Genomic DNA, 25,470 nt, shown 5'->3' with positions numbered 1-25,470 from the left:
TTACTTTTCCTTTTCATTTCTTTTCTTTTTGCTCTTACCGTTCCTCACTCTTTTTTTATTTTTCCTATTTTCCCATTTTTTTCTGTTCCATTTGTTTTTGTTATTTTCTTTTTTTCTGTTTCTTCTGTGTCATTTTTTTTGTCTTTTATGTCCTTTCTATGATTTTTTGTTCTGTTCATTTTTGTTCTGTTTCTATTTTGGTTTCTATTCTTTTTCTGTTCTTTTCTTTATTTAGTTTTTTTGTTTGTTCCTTTGTCGGCTCCATTTTCTGTTCCATTATTTTGTTTTTTTTTTGTTCTATTTTCAGCTTTTTCCCCTTTTTTTCCCTGTTATATTTTTGTTCCTTTTTTGCTCTTTTGTCTGTTCCTCTTTTCCTTCTTTCTTGTTATTTATTTGTTCTCCTTTCTATTCCTTTTTGTTCCTCTCTGTCTGTTGCTTTATCCCCCTTATTGTTCCTCTTTTTGTTTATCCCTTTGTTTCTCTCTGTTCTTCTTTCTGTTCCTATCTCTGTTCCTCTCTTAGCTGATGCCAGTGCTCAGGGTTCAGGAGTGTGCACCAGTACTGATTTCCATAATCATGACTATATAAACCGGCTTTACTGTGTAATGTTTATGGTAAAACACACTAAAGGATGACAGACACAAGGCTACAATATACCATTAGAACTTCATGACAACTGCGTACACCTACATATTTATCGTTTAGAAACTCTTATTACAGATCCGCTAGCCATCATGAAGCCCCTCTCATCAACTCTGAGGTCAAATAGCACTGATTATTTGTAAGATTAAATCGTGTTGTGACAAAACCTGCTATGACACCTGACTTTGTAGCAGACTATGAATTAGTTTCGGTTTCAGATTCGGTGACAGAATGATGTGCGGCTGAGCGCAAAACTGAATGGAAGTGCGGATATCGATTCTCTGCTGTCTGGAAGTGTTTTCAGATTAAACGCTGCACTGATCTATTGCTGTTTAGACTCTAATCAAGCACTGCATAACACTTACTTTAAACCCTGTAGTAAAAATCTCCTTTGGCACCATTTTGCTCTATGCTAAAACACTAAATTCTGGGAAAAGACGGCATTTGTTGACATTTAGTTTATAGACCGTGATGCTATGGCAGCTAGTTCAGAATTATTGCAGTTCTCAGGCCTTTATAACAACACATGGACATTAACAGTCCTCACTATAGAATAGTTTTATTTTGTGTGGGTGGATGGTCGAGGCAGAAGTGTGTGTATGTGTGTGTTTGTGTGAGAGAAAGGAGGATTGTTTATGTGAAACCAGTAATTATTTCATTATGCCATGACAACAATAATATTACAGTTACGTGTGTGTGTGTGTGTGTGTGTGTGTGTGTGTGTGTGTGTGTGTGTGTGTGTGTGATGCGCCTATCTACAGAACAAATGAGCTTCCTCCCAGGAGACTGGGCTACAGAGCAGGCCTGCGGTTGGCCCATATTACTCTTCCTTTGCTCAGCCGCCTTTTTAATATTCTCCTTCACGCTGCGTGCCGCAATTATTTTGGAAATAAATTTAGCACAGATAAAAATTGTGCCTCTTGGGTCAGGTAAATGACTTCCTTGTTTTTATTGAGAAGACAAGGTGTTTATTAGGGGCCTCGTTGGCTCACGGTGCGGAGGTTTCCCGAGTTTGAGTAATTGTCCAATTAGATGTAATTTGAGGAGGTTGTGCTAACCCGAGTGAGAGTACAGCGAAAGCGAGCGGAGACACACATTAATGAATCCCACGGAGACATCGCTCTACCTTTAAAAATAACACGAACGAGCGCACCTCTGCCTCTCGTTCACTTTCCCCCCCAAAAAAAGTCATTTTTAATGAGGCATTGCAACTGGAGAATTTAGTTGTGCTTCCTTACTTTCTTTTCATGTCAAAATATTTTCCCCCAGTTTTAATTTTTTTTTGTTTTTGACATATGCTTTTTTTCATTATTTTTTTTATTATTATTTCATTATTTTTGTAGAAATTCTCTTCTGAACAAAATTTCAAAAGAAAAAGTTTAAACACCCAAAAAAGTAATTGTTTTATTCCTGCATATCAAGGTATGGCTGCAAAAAGGTCTGTGACGTAGGTCTGTAATGTAAATTTTTTGAAGCATAATTTCACTTTATGTGAGGTGTCTTGAATGTGGAAGAAGGTTTAATGGAGAAACTCTGAGGAACTGAATTATTAGCAACTCTCTTCACTTTCAAATTTTATCAATTTTTTCAGATTTTTGTAAAATGCTCAGCACATTATACAAGACATGAGGCAATCAAAGACAGACCGACAGATAGACAGACAAAGACAACCAAACACCACTACAATTACCAACAATACTGAAATCCTTTTTGAATCTCAACAAACAATCTCACAAAATATTAAAATTTTTGTAATCAAATTGAACAATTAAAAACAATGACAGAATAGTCTGATGCATTCAGGAATACAGGAATCGTAGACCTGACAGTCTCAGGATGGAAATAATAACATACACAACTTTTGAAATGAAATGCTGACAGTTTAGTAAAACTGTTCAACTAGGTTCTCCAAACCTGCTGTTTTCTAGAACATGGGGATTTAGGCTTATATACTCTCATTTTTAAGACTGGAGATACAGCTACTGTATATTAGCCCCCAACAACTACCAAGACAGCTGTGGCACAGGCCTTGCTTGGTAAACAAAGCATTCTGGGTAAGTCTCAGATTTTTTTTTTCTTCAAATCATCATACTACTGATCAATGATATCACAGCCGAGCATGCGCAATGAAAACACAAAGCAAAAATATAGTCATGTTTTATAGACTTTTGAATAACATTTGAAGCTATGTAGCACATTTAAATTTATATTTTTTTTATGTCAATGAGTTACTGTTACTGAAACAATCTGCTGCCTCTGGGAGACAAACAGAGGCAGCAAAAGGTTTTTTCAACTTTCAGAAAAACAGGTGACCTTTCACTCAGGGAATCATCGCCCTTGACTACTTCTTACAATACAACTACCAAGGACTGACAATTAGTTCCTTTAGGAAGCTTTGATCAAAAAGGGAATGCACAAAGAGAAAAGAAAGAAGAGCTCTTTATCTTTATCAAAAAAGCAAATCTATAAAAATCCTAAAGGTTCAAAGGAAAACAGCAACAAAACCACAATGCAAAAAGGGCAGAATTATGCTGATTCTCATTGATTACACCTACACAAAATGAGAACCAAAAAATTTAAATCTTAAATCAAGCAAACAATCTAATATGAAGCACTAAAAACCCATTAACTCAGCCTAAAAAAAGTCCTTTCTGCTGGCTGGTCCTGAGACTTACTTACCCCTAACACACAACAGTCTCAGACCAGAACCGCTCACCAAAGTCTAATCAGAGTTAACCCAATTACTGAACAGATATGATGAGCATATCTGGAGAATTGAGCCAGTCAGCCACAAGCCCCATCCAGATTACATTGCTATCGGGCCCTGATCAGAGAATATGAATGAGCCAAAAACCTCTTCATCATCAGAGAAACAGTATATGAACAAAAGTATATCAGAATATTACCACTAAAATAAAGGCACACAATTGTATAGGATTCTTTGGGAATTCTGTAGGAGTTGTATAAGAGTCTTTGTGTGCAGTAACATTAAATTTTTCCTTCACTTGAACTAGATCCAAATGAGTCCCTGCACCCAAAGCCAACTCCATGAAGATATGATTTTCATATGTTGGAGTGGAAGATCTTGTGTGGATTGCAGCTCTGACCTCAGTCTTATTAAACACCTTTACGATGAATCAGAAGGCTGTCTGCACACCAGGACTCCTTTATCAACTTCACTAAAGCTTCTGTGGCTAAATTCGCAAAACTCCCTGCAAGAACTCTCCAAAATCTACTGGGCCCTCTTCCCAGAAGAGTGGAGGTTATTATAACAGCAAATAGGAACAAAATGTGGAATAAGATGTCCATAAACAGCATGGTCATGTGTCCACAAACCTTTGTCTATATAGTGCAAAAAGTAACAACAGATCCTGACTAGGTGCAGGCTGAATAAATGCAGTCTGGTCATGAAGAAGAGTAGACACAGGAGAACCTGGCAGCCAAAAGAACAGAGACTGTGTGCTCAGAGTTTGTACGGTGAAGTTGAGACAGTGCTGCACTTCCTCTTTCACTGTGAAAAAAATTGGTACAAAAAATACAAAAAAAAAAAAGAAAATTTACATAACAAAATCCAAATGTCTACACATTTTCAGATGAAAATACACTTTCTAGGAGAAAGAAACACTGCAGCACACACCTCAAAGCACATATTGGAATGTAAGAGAGACTCCTGAAAACACCATACATTTACATTATATACTGTACATGTTCACATATGCATACATTCACATTTTTTGCTTATTTATTTGATTGCTTGTCTGTTTATATATGCCTCTATTGTTTAAGCAGATATATTTTTAGTATAACTTCTAGTTAATCTAACTGCCCTGTATATTCTTCACTAATTATGTAATTGATAACATTCAGCACTGTTAAACTGAAGTGAACTGAGGTAATAGTGATTAATGGTTTGTTTGTCAAGTTTAGTAATGTTTTTGTATCAGACATGCATCACTCTCTCTCTCTCTCTCTCTCTCTCTCTCTCTCTCTCTCTCTCTCTCTCTCTCTCTCTCTCTCTCTCTCTCTCTGCTTACATATGCACACAAAATCTCAAGCTGACATTTTTTTAGGAAGACTTTAGTTACTTCCCTGAAAAAAATAAAACCTCCAAACAAACGAACGTCTTTAATCCATTACAGAAGATTAGTGAACAGAATTGGAGCTGGTGTCAAGTAAAAGAGAAAAACTCCAACACTATTTTTACCTTCTCCATTTGATCCTAATGAATATGGATGAAACTATTTATGCTTTTTGGAAAATAATCAAGATTCTTCTTTTTTTTTTTTTTTTTAAGTACTTTTCTGAAATATTGCTGCCGAGGCATATGTTCCCTCTTTTTTAGGAGAGGAACACAATAATGTATTTATTCTGGGATATGTAGGCCCCAGATTACGTGTAGCACCTAGGTCTGATTTAAATTTGAAAAGGTGGGAATTTATTTTGTGGTGCAATACACCTCGTACAAATAAGTCCCTGCTTCCAATAATCCAATTTCACTGGCACAAGAAGAAGGGAAAAGATTAAGTCAAATATCATTATATTTCCTCCATCATGTCAGATTGTCCCTTCTTGCCATTTTCCCGATCCAACGATTGTTTACTCGCCGTTTTGGGGTGAATGGATGAATATATAAGAGAAATGTTTATAGATTCTTCATTAATATCCAAACAATTTCTAGGAATGAATTTCATTTAAAACCCTCTTCTCTATCCACTCCTTTATGTGTGGCGCCTGGAATGCTGAATTCTGTTGCAATTGAATATTGTGCTCGGAAATTAGATTGTATTGTGAGACTAATAACTCCTGATGGAATAAAAACATGCACTGCTCCACACACAATGTTCTTAGAAAATCATCAGTAGAGCGAAAGTTTGCATTCACTAGGTTTTGTATTGTACATTCTGGGACACAATAAGGACACCAGAACTAATCTACAATGAGAAGGGTTGCATTAAACAAAATAAAATGGACACTGTTCATAAGAGTTTCATCCAGTATGAGTTCTAGAAGAATAAAAAATGCAGTATTCTTACTAACACATTGATCCGCCATAACTTTTAAACAGCTTAAATACTATATTGCAGCTCCTTTTTGTGTTTCCAAAACTGTTCTGACTCATCAAAATGTCGACTTCACAAGACCTTTGCCCAGTGTGTTACACAGACGCTCGATCAGGTTGGGGTTGTGAGGAATTATTGAGGCCTGGTCAATACCTTTTTGCCATGTTCCTCAAGCTATTCCTGAATTCCTGTGTTGTAGTGTGGATATGTGGGGAGCATTATCCTGCTGAAAGTGGCCAATGCCTTTAGGGAAGACTGTTATCACGAGTGGGCGTTATTTCAATTAATAGCAATAAAATGTTATTTGTATAGGGCTTTAAACAATTAATATTGTTCCAAATCAGCTTTAGAAAAAGTTTCTGTTGTCACTTATGTTATAGCAGTTACAAACAATTATAAACCAGAAAGAAGCGTAAGCTCCTGAGAGTCCCCTGTCCTGAAGACGTTACCTCTGACTGTTGTGACGGTGCTTACACGGGAGACTCCTTCATATGTTACATAACCAATACCAATGATTAAAGATGTTTATGATCAGTGAATCGTGTGCTGTACAAATGAGCTTTTGCTATAGAAACGATAATGTATAAGAACAAAAATCTGTGTATCAAGATTATTAGACTGTACTTGCTATTTTTTATTAGATTCTTTATCTGTGCTTTTGTATTTATAATTAGGTATAAAATGGGTAAAATGTTTAATAAATGTAAGTTTAGTGTCCTTGGGAGAAAAAGTTTTTAAACATATAGAAGCACAGTTCAGTGTTCACAGGGTTGATTTGTGGTAAGAAATAAATGCTTGCTGCTTAATGGCTATTAAAATGTTGAAATCAGAGAAGTCAGTGGGTCAGTGTTACTTGTGGGTGGGATGGTGTTGCTCTCCATCGCAGTCTGTAAACTCCGTCTGATTAAAAATAATTGGGTGTCTTAAGACTCACATCAAAACACTTAAGATTTTGCGATCGATGTTGCCCAAGTCCATCGGCCCGACAGATTCCATTATGTTTAAAAACCATTCACATGGATTGATCCAGCGGCTGTTGTGGTATCGATAAATAATTAAAAAGCTCTCTGTTTAATTTGGGGGTGGATGAGTGCGAGAGAACCCCCCGCTCTGAGTAATGAGGCTCAGATGCCTGCTGGGAGACCGGCCGGACCCTAACGTCTCTCCTCGGCGTGTCCCAGTGGACACTGCCAGCTGGACGTGTCTGTCGTCCTCACAGGAATCAATGCAATTCGCTCTGAAAGAAAATCAATACGTTATGTCCATTTATGCCTCCAAGCCAAAGAAAGGAACCTTTAGGAGGCCGAGCTTCACAAACAAACACTTTTTCATGTTAACAACAAATTGATGTATTCACCCAAGTTTTCTGTCTGCTGTGTTTTTTTTCCTTGCTTTTCAAACATTTTTTTTACAGAGCAATCTGAAAGTTAGTTTCTTCACCTCTGTTGTTAAACAGAAAACATCTTCATGTCAGAGTTGTAGATGTACAAGAACATCTGGTTTTACTGAAAGATCCATGGATTCTTTTCCTCTACAAACCTTTCACTTTTATTCCCTGAGATTTTATCAGGCTTTATAAAAATGATATGTTTATTATTTTGCATAAATCATTTCACAGTACGGTATGAACATTAGCCTTTAGCACATTCCTAAAACTAAGCTCCTGTCTTGGACTATAAAATATTTGTGTGTTTTCAAAAATCGTAAAACTTATTATTATTTACTATTTATATTCTAGAACTAAACAGATATCCTAGCTTTCAACACAAAAAAAACAAACATACAAGTAAATTAGGGAACAGCTGATAACCTTAACAACGATGAAACTATAATGAATGGACATTTGGTGTCACCCAGATAAGGTTCCCTTTTGAGTCGGATTCCTCTCAAAGATTCTTAAAGTTACTTCCCCATATTGTCTCAGGGAGTTTTTCCTTGCCATCATTGCACTGGATTGCTCATTAGTGATAAAAGGTATAGGGACTCATTTGTAAATTAAAAATTTATATTTTGTAATCAATGCATTTCTGTAAAGCTGCATTTGGACAATGTCCTTTGTTAAATGTGCTATACGAATCGAATAGAATAGAATTAATACCCAATGATAATTAGGATGGAACTACATACTTTCCAAGGGAAGAACCTTATTACAACCTCAGGATTTTTGAATAAGGAGCCAATACTGATTTTAGTTCCTGGGCTATAGTTTCAGGAACACTTTTTAATTCCAGACTACTATTAGGCCACTTAGAGAACCATATATTCCAGTCTTCAGATTAATGGCACTTTTAGCTGATCCTTAACAATGTATCATCTGCAGAATATATTGTAGTCTCCTTTGTAATAACAACATACAATGATGACATCATTGTGCAAAACCCAGTTGTGTATGGATTTTGTAGTGCATCTCTAACCCAACATTGTTGAGATGAGGGTTAATCAATCCGGACGACGTGAATGGTTTAGGTTACGGCCCGCCCTGTCCTGCACACACAACTTAGTATGTGTGTCTTGAGAAAGGTGAGAGTGCACACGCTTTGTAATAATGTGTTATAACACTTATAGTCTCACACATCCTGCTGAGAAAAGGCGAGAAGGACAGAGAAGGTCGTCCTTGAATGTATCAAAAGCATCAATGCAAAGACGACACTATTGTTTTTATCTGAAGAATAAAAAGAGTTCTTTGTGTCGTTTTTTTGTCCGGTCAAAGGGGAAATATTGCACGCCGTCACACTTTTTAAATGTTGATCCTGTGTCTAATTGATGATTTTGTGTCACATTAATCCATGATGCATAATTTAGCATGGATCAGCTGACACATTAACATAATCGCTCATCGGATATTCTGCTCAGTATGACACTTCGGTGAGCGGTGGAGACTCGACGATGATGGATTGAGAGAAAGAAAGAAAGAGAGAGAGAGAGAGAGAGAGAGAGAGAGAGAGAGAGAGAGAGAGAGAGAAAGAGAGAGAGAGAGAGAGAGAGGATAGAGAGAGTGACAGAGAGAGACAGAGAGAACTAACACGTCATGTCATGTCACCTCTCACAAGCTCATTCTACGACGTGTCTGATGTTAAGATGTTAAGATGTCACCTCCAAATTCACTTAAAACTGCAGTCAGCAGTGTGCACACTTTTTTTAGCGTAGCTGGCTGGCTCACTCAAATGCTGGCGTTTGCAATCACTAAGCAGCTTTAGTGTCTCCTACCGCAGCCCTGATTTAAAATTCATAAATGCTAATCCTTCATAATTTACAGTTTAAAAAGCAGCGCTGCACACAGGCCCCATGGCCATGGCTCAGTCAGAGTAATTACACCAAGGAGCCAGGAACGGACGACTCCACACTCTCAACAGTCTAGAAAATCCCCTTCTCTGGCAGACGACCCAATTTCTTTCAAATAACTAAACAGATTAGCGAGTCATTTTGCTGTGTAGGTTCGGACACACGGTCTGAATTGCAGCTCCGGCACGTGGGCAGCTGGATAAAGTCCGCTTCTTATTTAACACTTCACCCACTGAGTCATTTCACTTCAATTTATTGTCTTATACAGAGCTACCAGATTCATCATGATGATGTCACTGAGTTGTCTGTGACATCATCATTAGGTGCCATGTGCAAATCACAAGCCAAAACACAATCCTCTATTTGTCTGTACATACTATTATGTAGACCTGTAAATGGATTCTTAAAATGTCCACAAAAAAGTACAGCTTAGCATTAACCTAGCTACACTACACTGCTGCTGAATCCTGCATTCTAATTGGTCAGAAGGTGAACATGCTTGAATGCCATGTGGTGAAGTAATAATGAGGTTTAGTTTATGGCTTTGCTGTATGTTTTGATGCTTCAACATTTTCAGGACAGAGGAGTTTACACTTCTTTGAGGTTTCACAGTAACCTGTATAACAAACTGAATTTTTTTTTACAAGGGAGAGGATAAAGAGAGGCTGGAATGGGAATTGAGTGTTTAGAGCTGCTCAAACATAAGTGACAACAGGAACTAAATTGTTAGACATTAACTGTAATTATAACAACAATAAATGTGTTGATGTTTAGTAAATTAAATTGTAATTAGTAGTAAATTGTTGTTGTGTAAAACCTAGTTATTAGGAGGAATAATGAGGATGTTGGTAACAGTAACATTTTCAAGTCAGACTTTTCACAAAAAACAACATTGCGAGCAAAACAGTTCAAAACAGTTGTTAAGCTCTTGTACAATTTGCACAAAAACACATGATTTTCTCTTATTATAAATCCCCAGGAAAGCCCTAACCCCCTGGGTTTCAGAGAACTAAAAAGGTACTACCTAAAAGGTATGAAAACACAGGGGTCATTTTATGAGGTTAATATTGATGCTTCTGCTAGAAATTATGTATGCATGCAGCATAGCTGTGACTGCAGTAAAAGGAGACTTGTTGAATTGTGTTCATTGGGTTTCCTGCTTTAGTAATGGCATGAATTCATTCACACTGCGTGAGATACCTGTCGGTAATGCAGCATTCTGTTATACTGCTGCTGTTATACTCTGTTTCTATAGCCATGGTGTCATAATGATTGTTATAAGAGGTGGATTGATTCAGGTAGAACACCACTGAAGGCCTAGGTGTGAAATGCACAGCTTGCCACTGCAGTAACTCATCACACATCCAATGCTTAGTGCAAAATGTCAAAGAAATCATGAACATTTCTTGCACTATTTTGCCAAATGATATATGGGCATCTATCCATGAGATTTGTATGTGCTATCTATCGCTAACTAAGGAGGCCTGGGGTGCAGTCAGCAGTCCAATTCATCCTGAAGGTTTCAGTAGGGTTGAGGTCAGAGCTCTAAAGCAGGCCTCTCAAGATCTTCCACTCCAAACCATGTAAACCATATCTTCATGGAGCTGACTTTGTGCACAGGACATTGTCAAGTTGGAACGTGTTTGGCTCTCCTAGTTCAAGTGAAGGCAAAATTTCATTTCACTAAATCCAAAGACATCCTATACAATTGTGTGCCTCCAACTTCATGGGTAACAGTGTGTGAAAAGTCTGGTGTCCCAACACTTATAGTGTATTTTATAGATAAAACAAAAAGGTAATTTAGTTGTTATCTGGTTAAAAATAAAGACAAATCTAGTTCAAAATAGTTTCCCTGACTATTTCCTATCTGAATTCTTAAAACAAACACACATCAAATAAAATAGTTAAGTGAAACTTGGGACAAAAAAATAGTTTGAACAGAAAATATTTTTTTTTGTTCTCCAGCTTTTTTCTGCTGTGCTTTATTTCCGCATTTTCTGCACCTGCAATACTGTTAGTTCTCCTAGTTTTCCACAATTTCTACTATTTTGATCATATCCAATGGCTGTAATATTATTCTGTGATGTACATCTGAAGGTTTTAAACCAGACCAAGGCTCCTCCATTCCTTCAGAAAGTACAAGAGCACAAACAATATATATTGCTATATATTTATCCAGAAATTTAACCTGTATTCATAAATTATGAATGTCCGAAATAAAGAGAATTATGTTGGTCGCTAAAAAATCACATCAAAATGACTCAGCTTCTGATCATCCAAATATAGGTTTTTCATCTAAAAAAAGTTATACACCAAATCTGGTGATCATTTTCCATCACAATCTAGAGGCACACACTTTACAATCCCAGATGAAATTCCTTTTTGAAAAGCATCAGATGTGCTAGAATGTTGCTTTGCAGCAAGGTTTTCAAAGCAAATTTCTTCCCCTCCCACACCCCACCCACTCTTCCTGCAGACCACCACACTGTGGATGCGCTGAACGTAATGCAATTATGAGAAATGAAAATCAAAATTAAAGCAATAACTTACAGCATTATACCCTGCTGTCAGACTCAGAATTCCGATCTGAGGAACGGTTCCATGCGAAGACTTTCTTTTCGAAAGCAGCAGCAGTGCAAAGTTCATATCTTTTCCTAGCACTCGACACTGTTTAAGGCCTGAAGGGCTAAAGTAAGATTTATGGGCCAGCTGTGAGGATTATATTGTCTGTGGGTTGCCAGAGAAAATAGCAGAGAGATGTTAGTGTTTGAAACACAGCGAGGAATCAGATTTCTTACAGTCTGGGTCACCGGCCAGTGCAAATACATTCATCAGATCTAAACAACCACAGAAAGAGCTAGAGATCGCAACACTGGCTGTCTGCACTCATCATAATAATAATAAGAAGTAGAGTGTTATTTAAACACTTACAGACCATTATAATGCCTGTGGAGCAACATAACTTAGGTGTTCTACCTGGGTTTTTTCAGGGTTCCTTGTTTATTATTCAGGGTGTGTTTGTAATGTAAGTGAAGATGTATATAAGGCCTGATAGACTCTTCACTCCTGATTTTTCTTATGCTGTTATAACACTAAATCAGGAAAGTCAAGGAACGTGGTACCTTAGTGGTTAAGGAATTGGACTTTGGATCCAAAGGTCATAAGTTTAAATCCCAGCCACACCAATCTGCCACCCCTGGGCCCCTAAGCAAGGCCCTTAGCTGGACCCCATAGCTGCTCAATTGTATGGATGAAATAAGTATAAGTCGCTCTGGATAAGAGCGTCAGCCAAATGACGTAAATGTAATCATCAAAAGGCAATTTAGACATAAGGTTCTGACTGTTAGAAAGCACTGACACTGAAGACTCCTTTCATACATGTCCAGTAAACATCTTTTCTTACAGAAAAACTTCAGTATACTATCTAAAGTTCAAGCATATGTTTTTGTTATTATTATAATCTTTTACAATGAGCTTTTTATGAACTGTTTCTGTGGAAATGAGCACATTAATATAAAACTGGGCAGAAGGAATCAACACCTTCTGGCCAATCACAATCCAGAACTTAAACCTCAAGAATTGAGTGTCACCTTCAGAGGGAGCAAGGCGCAGACATGATGTCTTCAGAACAATAACAGAAACATGAGCACAGTGTCTAAGTGAGGAATTGTGGGTAATGGAGACAAGGCAGTGGGGCACTTGCCAGAATCTCCGTTTCTCATCTGTGGCGCTTTAATGCACGCGTTGCTATTAGAAAAAAGTGGAAATTAAGATGCATTTTAATACAAGTGATTGGTTCTTGTTGTGTAGACAATGCAAAGACCCCAATCACCCCCCCCCCCATACACACACATACACAAACACACACACACACACACACCTCCTCAGCTGACTGCAGTTGAATGTAATTACTGAATATGAAGCCTACTCCATTTCTCCTCCAGTCTCTTTTCCTGTCCGGATGATTATTTTCTGTCAGCGTTATCAGTAAGCGATGTGCGCCGCCTCGGCTACATAATTCAGCCCCCGATATTCACCCGGCATTCTCTAAAGTCTCATGTACCTGCTGCATGGCGCACAGAGAGCAACGAGGTAAAAGATGGGCAGCTTAACATGCAAGCTCAGACAACCAGTGCAGGTGACTGAATGTGATTTAAAGCAGTTATAATGTCCTGTGTTCCCAGATGTGTGATGATTTTATTAGAAATCAGGGCAATTTGAGCCATTCCACCTATCTGCTCTAAGTACAGTCTTTAATGTCAAGAGAAAGAGTGTGGTAGAGCAGCCTTATGGGTTCGCCTTCTACCCAAATGATGGCAATACTCGCTGTGATGTTCCGTGTAAAGTGGTGTTTATTTACAGCGTGCTTAAGTGCAAAGTGGAAAAATAATAAAACAAAGACAACTACGAGGAAAGTAAAGAAACCTATATACAAAGTAGGCGCACCTGCTCATGTGCATTCACTACATTCGCTCTCCAACTCCACTATCTCCACAATACAACACTCCTACAACTCCAACACTGAATTGAAGTGGGAGACTGGTTTATTAAGTGTAAGCCCCTCCCCTTGAATTCAACCATTTCACCCAAAGGGGTTTGGTAATTTGTAGCCAGTCACAGAATGGCTTAATAACATTATAAATATCATAATATCATTATGTTTATCAAATAATAAACATTCATTCATCCATTCATTCATTCAGGGAGAGTGGTGGCTCCAGCGGTTAAGGCGCTGGGTTGCCGATCGGAAGGTCGGGGGTTCGAGCCCCGGTATCGCCAAGCTGCCATTCTTGGGCCCTTGAGCAAGGCCCTTAACCCTCTATGCTCCAGGGGTCCCTTATAAGGGAAATATCAAGGTCCGTGACGTTGGGCCGCCTTCCAGTGGGCTCACCACCTGCAGGAGGGACCGTAAGGGACGGTGCTGTGAGGATTGGGCAGCAGTCGAAGGCGGGGGCCTGCTTAGACTGCTGCCCCCGCGACCCGAATTACGGATAAGCGGGAGAAAATGAATGAATGAATGAATGAATAATATCATTATGTTTATCAAATAATAAACATAATAACAATAATAATACTAATAATAACAATAATAATAATAATAACAGAAATGATAACAATACCAATAATAATAATAACCACACAAAAAAAATGTCCCATCAACATAAACTTGCCGACTTCCGGTTTTACTGCGCATGCGTGACGCAGCACCGGCGCTTTAAAGCCGGCCGCTATTCAGCGCTCCGGTTGGCTGCTATCCAAACCCAACCCGGAAGACCGACGCAACAAACAGGTGAGTACATGAAACTTAAACAACAAACAAAATGAAACAAAGAACATGTACACAAAGTTTTAGGAAGTCCTTTTTTGTGTGTGTGTGTGTGTGTGTGTGTGTGTGTGTGTGTGTGTTTGTGTGCTTATTGTCCAGGATGAGAGATGAGAGAATGGAGTGTGTGTGTGTGTGTGTGTGTGTGTGTGTGTGTGTGTGCGAGCGGCGTGCTACCTGGCGTGTGTGTGCACCCACAGCCCTGTAGCAAGAAACGGAGATGAAGTGAAAGTGTAGTGTGTAATGTCATGCTAACCATAGGAACAGTTCACTCTGTCACATCACCTTCCCCCTCGGCAAGCCGCGAGCTTGCCGGGTGGGGAGACAGGTAGTCAGCAGTCAGGTTCTGTTTCCCTGGACGATGTCTGATTCTGAAGTTGTACGGCTGCAAGAAAAGGTACCACCAGGCCCGCCTCCTGGATCCTCCTCAGGGTCTGTTCGAGGTGGTTTAGGTGATCAGCCCAGGTCTCGCTATGGACCACCACATCGTCCAGATACGCGGCCGACCATTCTTCCCCGCCTTGCAGCACTTGGTCCATCAACTTTTGGAAAGTTGCTGGTGCCCCGTGTAGGCCGAAGGGAAGAACCGTGAACTGACACAATCCTAGTGGGGTCCTGAATGCTGTGTAAGGTCTGGACGTCTTTTCCAGAGGCACCTGCCAATATCCCTTACACAGGTCTAAGGTGGTCACGTACTTGGCTCCCCCGATCTTTTCCAGCAGATCATCAATGCGTGGCATCGGGTATGCGTCGAACTGGGACTGGGAGTTTAATCGACGGAAGTCAATGCAGATGCGGAGGGTGTTGTCCTTCTTCGGTACGATGACCACCGGACTACTCCATTCACTGCTTGACGGCTCGACTACTCCCAACTCCAGCATAGTCCTAACTTCTGCCTTCAGTGGTGCCACCAGCCTCTCAGGTACCCGATACGGTCTCTGTCGAGATGGGGTTGTATTGGTCAGGCGGATCTTGTGGTGTACCAGGTTGGTCCGTCCAGGCCTCTGACGAAACAACGCCGGGTATCGACCAAAAAGCGTTTGCAGCTCAGCCTGTTTGGGTGCCTCCAGGTGTCTGAGGTCTACCTCTGCTGGCTGTGCCTGCCCGCTAGCCTTTGGTTCCGGATGATCCTTCTCCTGATCTTCCTCCACCTTCTAAATGAGCAGTACCGGGTCTGCCTTTTTGCTGGGAGGCTATTTCCACTCCTTCAGCAGGTTAATATGGTAAGTTTGTTTTGCCTTGCCTTTGCTCAGATGATAGATTTCGTAGGACATCTCTTCCATCCTCCGTACCACACTTTAGGGCCCCTGCCACTTCATAAGGAGCTTACTCGTGGACGTTGGCAGCAACAACAGTACTTTCTGGCCTGGTCGTAGCTCTCTGGAACGGGCCTACTGGTCATACCACGTCTTCTGGTACTTTTGAGCCTTTTGGAGGTTTTCCGCTGCCAGCTTCCTGTAGTTTTCCAGACGATCCCTCATCTCTAGGATATACTGGACTATGCCCTTTTCAGCCTTCTTTTCGGAACAAGGGTCCTCCCAGTTTCTCCGGAGGAGATCCAGGGGTCCTTGGACCTGCCAACCGTACAGGAGCTCGAAGGGTGAGAAGCCAGTCGAGGCTTGTGGCACCTCCCGCTAGGCAAATAGCAAGAAAGGTAGCCATTTGTCCCAGTCCCTTCCAGTTTCCGACACAAACTTTCGCAGCATGCTTGTGAGCGTTTTATTGAAGCGCTCCACCAGTCCATCTGTCTACGGGTGGTATGGACTGGTCTTGATAGCGCTGATCCCCAGCTGTCGGTGTAACTGTTTCATCAGCTTTTCTTGCTGGGCACACGGTTGCTTTGTGTCCTGGCTGTTGACAATAGTAGCACGTGAGTTTCTGTTCTCTGGTGTCTTTGTCCCCCTTGCTGGCTTGAATGTGGCGGTGAGATTCTCCAGCGCTCCATCCACTGGTAGAACTATTCTGGTCACCTTTCACCAGTTGGAAACGACGACTCTCCTGGTGAGCGTTCCGATACTGCTGGGCAAGTTTGGCAGCCCAGTTCTCGGCTCCCGTTCTTTTACCCATATCCTGATCTCGTATGGCAGGACACGGAGAAACTGCTTCAGGATGACCATCTCACAAATCTCCTCCTTGGTGTGTAGTTCCGGTCGCACTCAACGGCGGTACAAGTGCCTCAGCCGATTATACGTCTCTGAGGGTGTCTCTGCAACTGGGGTCGTAATCGCACGAAACCGCTGACGATAGGTTTCTGGAGAAACGTTAAACTTCTCCAACAGCGCCTTCTTGAGCTCACTGTAGACCACTGCTTGGTCTTCATCCATTGCCAGGTAGGCCTCCAGTGCTTGCCCGGTCAACAGTGGAACCAGCTGGTAGCTCCATTCGTCCTACGGCCACTTCCAGGTTCTGGCGAGCCACTCGAACCGATGCAGATAGTTCTCAATGTCTTTACCTTGCTGGAAGCTTGGCAACTTGGGCTCGGTTTTGAGCATTGGCTGACTGGTGGGCGTCGGTGTGCTCTGGACCCTCAGTGCAGTAGCACTTCGACGGGGGGCTGGTGTAGGAAGCTCCAGTTGTGGGCTTCCTGTTGGAGTGTGCGAAACCCTTGGAGACAGGCTAATCCTCCGGGGTGCTGGTGTGGGCAGCTCCATTCGTGGGCTCTCCAGGCCCAGTGATGAAGAAGCTGGTTGGATGGCTTGCTGCATGGTCTCCTGCAGAGTCTGCAGTGCTTGGAGGTAGCCTTGCTCTTGCTGCTCCTGTGCGTGCATGAACTGCCGGAACACCTCTGCCATCCCTTCTTCAAATGGTTTAATGGGCGGCCCTGCTCCAGTCCTGGATGCCGTACCCTTGGGTCGTACAGGAGGCAACCAATCCTCCTCTCTTTCTTCCTCAGTTGAATCCACTTTTTCCCAGGCTCCATCTTCATCAGTGGCTGCCTGGGTCTGGGAACAAAGCACCATCCTGGCCTTGCGTCCTTTTGGCACTGTCCTGCGAGTAGCCATCCCACTTCTGACACCAAATGTGGTAGAGCAGCCTTACGGGTTCGCCTTCTACCCAAATGATGGCAATACTCGCTGTGATGTTCCGTGTAAAGTGGTGTTTATTTACAGCGTGCACAAGTGCAAAGTCCAAAGTATAAACAACTCCACAGAAAAGAACAAGTGGAAAAATAACAAAACAAAGAAAACTACGAGGAAAGTAAAGAAACCTATATACAAAGTATATAGTGTAACCTATATACAAGGTATAAAGTGTAACCCTAGTTCCCTCAGGGAACTAGGGTTACACACATAACCTAGAGATGTTCCCTTTCAGGAACTCGAGCTGCGTTTAAACGCTTTGGGAACAAGTTTTCAATCACGCCAGACTAATCAGTCCCTGCCTAGTGTGTATCTTTTAACACAGCTAGAGAAGGACTGAGGGGCCAGGAGTTGCACTGCAGTCTAGGTTATAGAACCGCACAAAGGTCAACGGGGTGGACCAACCCACAGCGTTACATATGTCTTAAAGGGGAACTCCAGAGGACCAAGATTTTGAGGCAGCCACACTCCGGGTGGAGTGAGCTCTGACCCCGAAGGGAGTGGGGAGACCAGAGGACACATACGATGGTGTGATAGCATCAACAATTCACCTGCTCAGAATCTGCTTATGAGCAGGTAGGCCTCTCTTGGGAGGGCCATGGCAAACGAGCAGTGATCGGTCCTTCTCCAACAGAGCTGTTTCAGTTTCTCCTGGTCTGGGGCCTGGAACGGTGAAGGATAGAATGCCTGTAATCTTAAGGGTCATGGGATGACCGAGGGCACCTTGGGGATGTAACCCCATACAGATGATCAACAAGAGCAGATGACCAACAAGAACGCTCTCTTGATTTAAAGGTGCCTCCAAGATGCCTTGGCTGAAGGCTCGAAGGGGAGCTCAGACAGAGCCCCCAAAACGATGGCCAGGTCCCACCCAGGCACACTAGGTCGTACCGGGTGCCGCAAAGAAAACAAGTTTCAATCTAGTCTCTGCCCAGAGATAGCCTGGCCACAGGGGCGTGATAAGCCGAAATGGACCTACTGGGACAAATCTGGAAAAGCTTTCCAAGCTGCCACAAAGTGCCTCAAGGGTATCAGTCTCTCTAGAGCCGGGGCAGCGCCCTGAGACGGTTCAAGGAGTGGCCGTGCCCTGAAGCACAGAGGGTGGTAAGCTTAACGGACCAGGTCCCTGAGGGGGGCAGGGCAGGACAGGGTGGGCACTGGATAAAGCGGTGCGGCTCCCCGGAAAGTCCTGTGTCAGGACCTTTTCTTTGAAGCCTTCCTGTTGAAGATGACAGTCTTCAGATCTGTCATGTGTCAGAACCAACTTCACATGCTCCGCTCCCAAGCAAGCGACACACAAGCTGTGTATATCCCCCCCAGTAATATAGTGGGGGCAGGGAGGAGCGCACGGCTGGAAAGTGTGCTTAAATTTTTTGCTTTCATTTATTTATTTATTTTTTTCTGACTAACAATCTGACAGACAACACAAACACACAGAGTGCTTAGTGAACAGACAGAAGCTGCCGCTGCTCTCACTTATATGCGTTTTATACTCCTGGTCATGATGTCACCTCATCGGTGACGGCCAGTGTCCAATTTTTGAATAATTACACACATTATTTCAGATCGTGAACACTTGGGCGCGTTCCCAAAATGTTTCGACGCAGTTTGAGCTCCTGAAAGTGAATGGAGGTTATTCTAATAGCAAATGGAGTCTAAATATAAATAGGACGTTAAAAAAAATCACATGGTCAGATGTCCACAAACTATTGTCTATATAGTGTGTATACACTTACACATTGTTGGTATAAATGACATCATATCAAAGATTTGTGTATTATTGTAAATTTATTTAGTTTTGTGACATCACAGCCCTCATTAGAGCCCTAGAGCATGGGACAGATGGAGACATTCTTCAGCTGAACACTTCCTCGCAGGGCTGAAATGTATTCAGTCCAGAGGCAGTGTTTGAAAGCAAAACGAAGCGCTGTGTAAAATGAAAACGCTGCTTTGCATGAGGCGCTAATCAGTTCAAAACACAAGGCATGATGATAGTGTGTGTGTGTGTGTGTGTGTGTGTGTGTGTGTGTGTGTGTGTGTGTGTGCGTAGCGTTCATTCCTGTAACTAATCATTCGCACTTTCCCAACGCAGCCGGTGCCAAAGGCAGAGCTGAATAAACTAACAGATTTATAAATGATTAATTAAAAGGAATCTCAGAGGAGAAGCAGCTGCTATAAGCAAAAATATTCATTAGCAGAGATGAGAGTTAAAACTTGTGTTGTGGACGAGGCACGAGAGAGCAGGACGGCCCACGTCAATGAAATGAGCGTAAGAGCTGAGAGGTTAGTGCTGTAAATCAAAAGAAACCCACAGAGAATAAAAAAAAAACATTTTACTGTTTCGGGCCAGATAAAGTAGTAAAAAATAACAATAAATAGTTCTACTATCACTATCACCATTGTATTTTATAATATATCAATATTACACAGTATTAGCATTTAGCATCAGTGCTTAAAACATGATTACAGGAAGTCTAATTGGTTTATATTGTAACAGTTTTACTGTTTCAATAGTTTCCATAGTCTCTTCGGCATGCTATAGTTAGTCCTTTCATTAGGGGGCGCTCAAACTTCAGAGGGGCTTATGTGCTTAAAAGGGAGTGTAGAAGGGGTATCAGGCAGAAAGTAGTGTGGTAAGCACATGGGAAGACTTCTAGTTTGCTGTCCTTTGCTGGTACCCTGTTTTGAGGAACAATTGTTATTATACTCAAATGTGAGTAAGCACCTGCTGTAGCTTTGTATGTACCTTTTTTAAATATGCCTTAGGAAAGGGTTAGGATCAAATATGTTTGTTGTTTGTTTGTTCTATAGAGGGTTCCTTGTGAGAGAAGAATAGTGCAAGACTGGGACCAAAAGGGCTCATCGTCATCCAGCTGCCATTTTTCATCCTAGATCCAGCTAATGGTTCTCTATTAAGTTGTGGTTGACTACTGGACGGATGCTTTTCTACTACACTTAAAGACTGTATATCCCTTGGGTTCTGCTCTAAATGCTGCCCTAAACACTGGCCTTTATACAAGTCATTGTTTTCTATGAACTGATCTTGAGGCTTGTGTTTGCTGCCTGAATCAAGTCAAGAAGTCAAGAAGCTTTTATTGTCATTTCAACCATATATAACTGACGCATTACACAGTGAAATGAAACAACGTTCCTCCTGAACCCTGGTGCTACATAAATCAACAATCACAGGAAACACAGGGCTAAGGACTAGTGTCCTCGCCACATAAATTGCATTGTGGCCGTTGGTTCCCTGACATTACCCCCCACCCCCAGGGGCGGCTCTCCCCTAGAAGCTGAAAGAACGCCTTCCACACGTGGGATGTGAACTGGGATCCCCGGTCTGACACGATTTCCTGAGAGGAGAGTATGTCTTCTCCCCGGGTAATCGGAACCAGGGGTTTCATAAATGGATTTAAACAAGGTCTGCCAGCATGCCTCCAGGACGAATGTCCTTCCCTCCGGGCACCCTGCTTGGGAAGGTTCCTCCTGGGCCGCAGCCTGGATTTCCTCCTCCAACTCCCAGATGATGGGGCATAGGATGAGCTAATGGGTGATGAACGCTTGGCCTCTCAGAGGTACTGGAGGTCCTTATGGTCGGTGATGACTGTGAAGATGAGTATGTCATCAATGTAGACAATCATGAATTAGTGGAGGAACGGTCTGAACACCTCATTCATTAAAGTCTGGAACACCACAGGGGAGATGGACAGGCCGTACACAATGACATGGTATTCATAGGAGGGGGTGTCCAGAGGGGGTGATAAAGGCTGTCTTCCACTCGTCCCCCTGGCGGATGCGCACTGGATTGTAGGTGCTGCGCTGATCTAGTTTAGTAAAGATCTGGGCACTCCGTAGGTCTTCCAGGGGGGCTGTGACCAGAGGGAGCGGATACAGGAGTCGAGCGATCTGAGCATTTAGATTCCGATAGTCATTGCAGGGCTGGAGTCCCCCTTCCTTCTTCTCCATTAAGAAACTGGAGGCAGCGGGAGAAGAGGAAGAGGCGGTGAAGCCCTGCCGGTGGGCCTGTTGGATGTAATCCTACATTGCTGCTCACTCCCGAACTGACAGCTGGTAAACCCATACCTTGGGCAGCTTGGCTTCTGGCACCAGGTCGGTGGCGCAATCCCAAGGGTGGTGGGGGGGCAGGCATGTCGCTGCCTGCTCACTGAACACGTCCTCAAAGGATTTCTACTCCAAGGGAATTTCCAACCCTGATGAGGTGGTGGCTCCCTCAATGAGTGTGGCTGCCAGGGGGATCGGGTTTGGGAGCGGATGGGGTAGGTCCTGAAGACACTGCTCCTTGCACTGTGGGCTCCACTCGAGGATGTCAAAGGGATCCAATGAGCACTTGGGGGAGTGTATAGACAGCCAGGTTCGTCCCAGTATGACGCTCACTCTAGAGTTCTCCAACATGAGAAACCGAATCTCCTCGCGATGGAACAGGCCAACTTGGAGGATGATCACCTGAGCACAGTATTTCACCTAGCCACACCCCAAAGGTCTTTCCTGAATAGTCTGGATGGCCAGCTCCTATATCCCTTTCTCCCGGCACAGCTGAAGCTGGTCTAGGCAGTCTTGGGAGATGAAGTTCCCAAAATAGGGCAGGGGGCAGAGGTGGGAAGTAACGGAGTACAAATACTTCGTTACTGTACTTAAGTAGATTTTTCAGGTATCAGTACTTTACTCCACTATTTATTTTTTAGACAACTTTTTACTTTTACTCATTACATTTTTACACAAATATCTGTACTTTTTACTTCTTACATTTTCAAAACCGGCTCGTTACTTTAGTTTTAATCCACTGATTTGGTGAAATATATTTTTTTTATTTTCACTGCGTGCCGATTTCAGCCGAACAACCGATTTCCTGTTACTGCGCGTCTTTTTCAATCCGCTGGTGTATAAAGTCCTGACTCTCACTCACCACAGATGTAGACTAGTTTACGAAGATAAGAATCAGCAAGCAGAAGGCAGTAAGAAGTTTGGGGTTAATGTGGATGAGACAGAGGGAGTCAGTGATGTAAACATGACTGAGAACAGACACATTCATGATCATCATCTTTTCTCTGCTTGTGTTCTATATGTGGATGTTCCGCCTGGATACATTTATTCGGTAACAAAATTTTTTTTATGTGTTTTGTATTAATATATATATATTTGGCTGTCAAAATTAAAATTATTGTAAACGGCACTAAATGTTATTAACGCGCCATCAATTCAGCATTTCTGTTTTTACCATTTTTATAAAAAAATGTAAATACATAAATACATTTCTTAATATAAAAGAGGCAAAATTAAAACCTTCGGGAAAAAATACATTTATCTACGACGTCCTTTCTTTACTTAGATGTAAAATAAATTATTGAACTCCAGATAAAAATATTTTTAATCAGTAAACTTTTGTTTTATTTATGCGCCAAGTCTCAAATCAAACAGAAAATCCGCTATGTTTTACACAATTAACCCTCTAGGTGGTGTTTCGTGGGTTTTTTCCTCATAATGGCGACACAAACAACTTTTTACTTAAGTACATGTCAGAGCCAAGACATCTTTACTTTCACTTGAGTAAAAAAGTTTAATCAGTACTTCAACTTTTACCCGAGTATTTTAAAACATGAGTATCTGTACTTCTACTTAAGTAAAGGATGTGTGTACTTTTGCCACCTCTGGCAGGGGGTTTCTAGAGTGACTGAGATTTTAGAGAGATGGGTGATATCAGAGTTGAAGTTGACCATACTCACCGCGGGTCGTGGGGGTCTGGCGGGACACTGTAAAATGAAGTGGCCACGATCTCCGCAATACAGGCATGCTCCGGCCGCGAGGCGACGGTCTCTCTCCTTCCTTGGCAGCTGATGAGAAGGAGTAAGGAGGAGCAGGTTCTGGCCCCGGAGATCGACAGGCTGCCAGCCACTGGGAGATGCGGATGGACCGCTGTATGAAAGCCTCCAACCCTAGTGCATATATTGCCATCACCAATCTAATGTCCGGGTTTAACCTTTGGCGGTAAGCCCCAAGGAGCGCGGTCTCGATCCAGCCACTGGTGGCTCGTAAGGTGTGGAAACGGAGACTGTAATCCGTCAGGGGAGAAGTCCCTTGCTGTAGAATAGGTAATTGATCCGCCGTAGTGAGGGCCCCAGTGGCGGTGCAGAATACCTCATGAATAGCACTTAGGATGTGGTTATGGTGCAATTGGCGATCCATATTGCCCTCGCCTAGGCCAACACCCTCCCGGTGAGTGGGAAAGTGAGAAACGCCACCTTGGATTGATCGGAGGGGAACTTGTGTGGCTGCATCTTAATATAGAGATTTACTTGCAGAAGGAAGCCATTGCACTCTGCCACTTCTCAGGAATATGAAGCCGGGAGAGCCATCGGGGTGCTGGAGGTGGGTTGCGTCCCGGAGGGAGGCGGTGAGCTCAATGATGGATCCAAGATGAAAGTGGGTTGCGGATCCATCGAGGTAGTGTATAGGTCGGTCCATTCTTCTATCACGCAGTGATCAAGGGACGGAAACCGAAGTCTTATAAATGAGATAAATAGACTTTCAAAGAACAAACACAAGCCAGGAAGTAACATTACCGGAAAACTGATATAGTCCTTTGTACAGGTAGTCCAGGAATGATCTTCTGTAAAATGAACGGTGAGTGAGTGTGAATGGGGGCTTTAAGAAGAGGGAGAGATGATGAAAAACAGGTGAAGTGAGTTGTTGGGTGCTGAGGGATTAGATTTCATATTCCCCTCACAGGGCCATCTAGCTGGCAACCCAGCCATCAGGGAGGCACAAGCCAGTGCACTCTTAGTGCCGGCCGCAAGCCCGGATTAATGGGGAGGGTTGCGTTAGGAATGACATCCAGCGTAAAACGTGCCAAATCGAATATGCAGGTCACGATTAAGAACTTTATACCGGATCGGTTGAGGCCCGGGTTACCAACGACCGCCACAGGTATCGTTAGCCAACAGAGTACCAGTGGAAATTGGGCTACTGTTGGCCGAAGTAGGAGAAGGAGAGGAGGAAGACGTCTACAGAGACGGCAGGAAAAGGAGACGTGTAGGAGAGTAGAGGTTAGGGTTGGTACATTAAATGTTGGCACTATGACTGGTAAAGTGACAGAGGTAGCTGATATGATGGAGAGGAGAAATTTATATATGTTGTGTGTTCAGGAGACCAAGTGGAAAGGGAGTAAGGCCAGGAGCATTGGAAGTGGGTTTAAACTGTTCTATCATGGTGTGGATGGAAAGAGAAATGGTGTAGTGGTGATTCTGAAGGAAAAATACAGTAAGAGTGTAGTGGAGGTGAGGAGAGTTTCTGATAGGGTGATGAACATGAAGCTGGAAGTTGAAGGGATAATGATAAATGTCATCAGTGCCTATGCTCCACAAGTCGGCAGTGAGATGGAGAAGAAGGAAAGATTCTGGAGTGAATTAGATGAAGTGGTAGATGGTGTAACTAGGAATGAACGATTGGTGATTTATTGCAGACTTTAATGGACATGTAGGTGAAGGGAACAGAGGTGATTAGGAGGTTATGGGTAGGTATGGCCTTAAGGAGAGGAATGTGGAAGGGCAGATGGTGGTAGATTTTGTTAAAAGGATGGAAATGGCAGTGGTGAATACGTGTTTTAAGAAGAAAGAGGATCATAGGGTGACCTATAAGAGTGGAGGAAGGTGCACACAGGTGGACTATTTTCTATGTAGGAAATGCAACCGGAAGGAGATTGGAGTACTTGTTGTGACATCTGTAAATAGAAAGGATGACATAAAGACATGGTGATGGAATTAGGAAGTGCAGGAAAGCATAAGGGGAAAGAGGTTGGCAAACCAGGAGTGGGATTGACAGGGTGATGAGAAAAGTAGGCAGGAGTACAAGGTGATGCGGCAGCAGGTAAAGAGGGATGTGGCGAAAGCCAAGGAAAAGGCATATGAGGAGCTGTATGAGAGGTTAAACACTAAGGAAGGAGAAAAGGATTTGTACTGATTGGCCAGGCAGAGGGACCGAGCTGGGAAGGATGTACTGCAAGTTAGAGCAATAAAGGATGGAGATGGAAATCTGTTGACTAATGAGGAAAGTGTGTTGAGAAGGTGGA

The 25,470-nt window shown here is 42.4% G+C and overlaps 1 protein-coding gene across 1 annotated transcript in view; it reads left to right on the top strand.

Moving 5' to 3' along the window:
• Positions 1-25,470, top strand: part of lmo1 (LIM domain only 1) — a 128,681-nt gene that overhangs the window by 22,760 nt on the left and 80,451 nt on the right. The window lies entirely within an intron of this gene.

This window comes from Silurus aristotelis, assembly GCF_946808225.1.
Source record: "Silurus aristotelis genome assembly, chromosome: 13".
Taxonomy (NCBI): Eukaryota; Metazoa; Chordata; class Actinopteri; order Siluriformes; family Siluridae; genus Silurus; species Silurus aristotelis.
The sequence above is the reverse complement of the archived record's forward strand: the minus strand, read 5'-3'. Positions and strand labels throughout refer to the sequence as shown.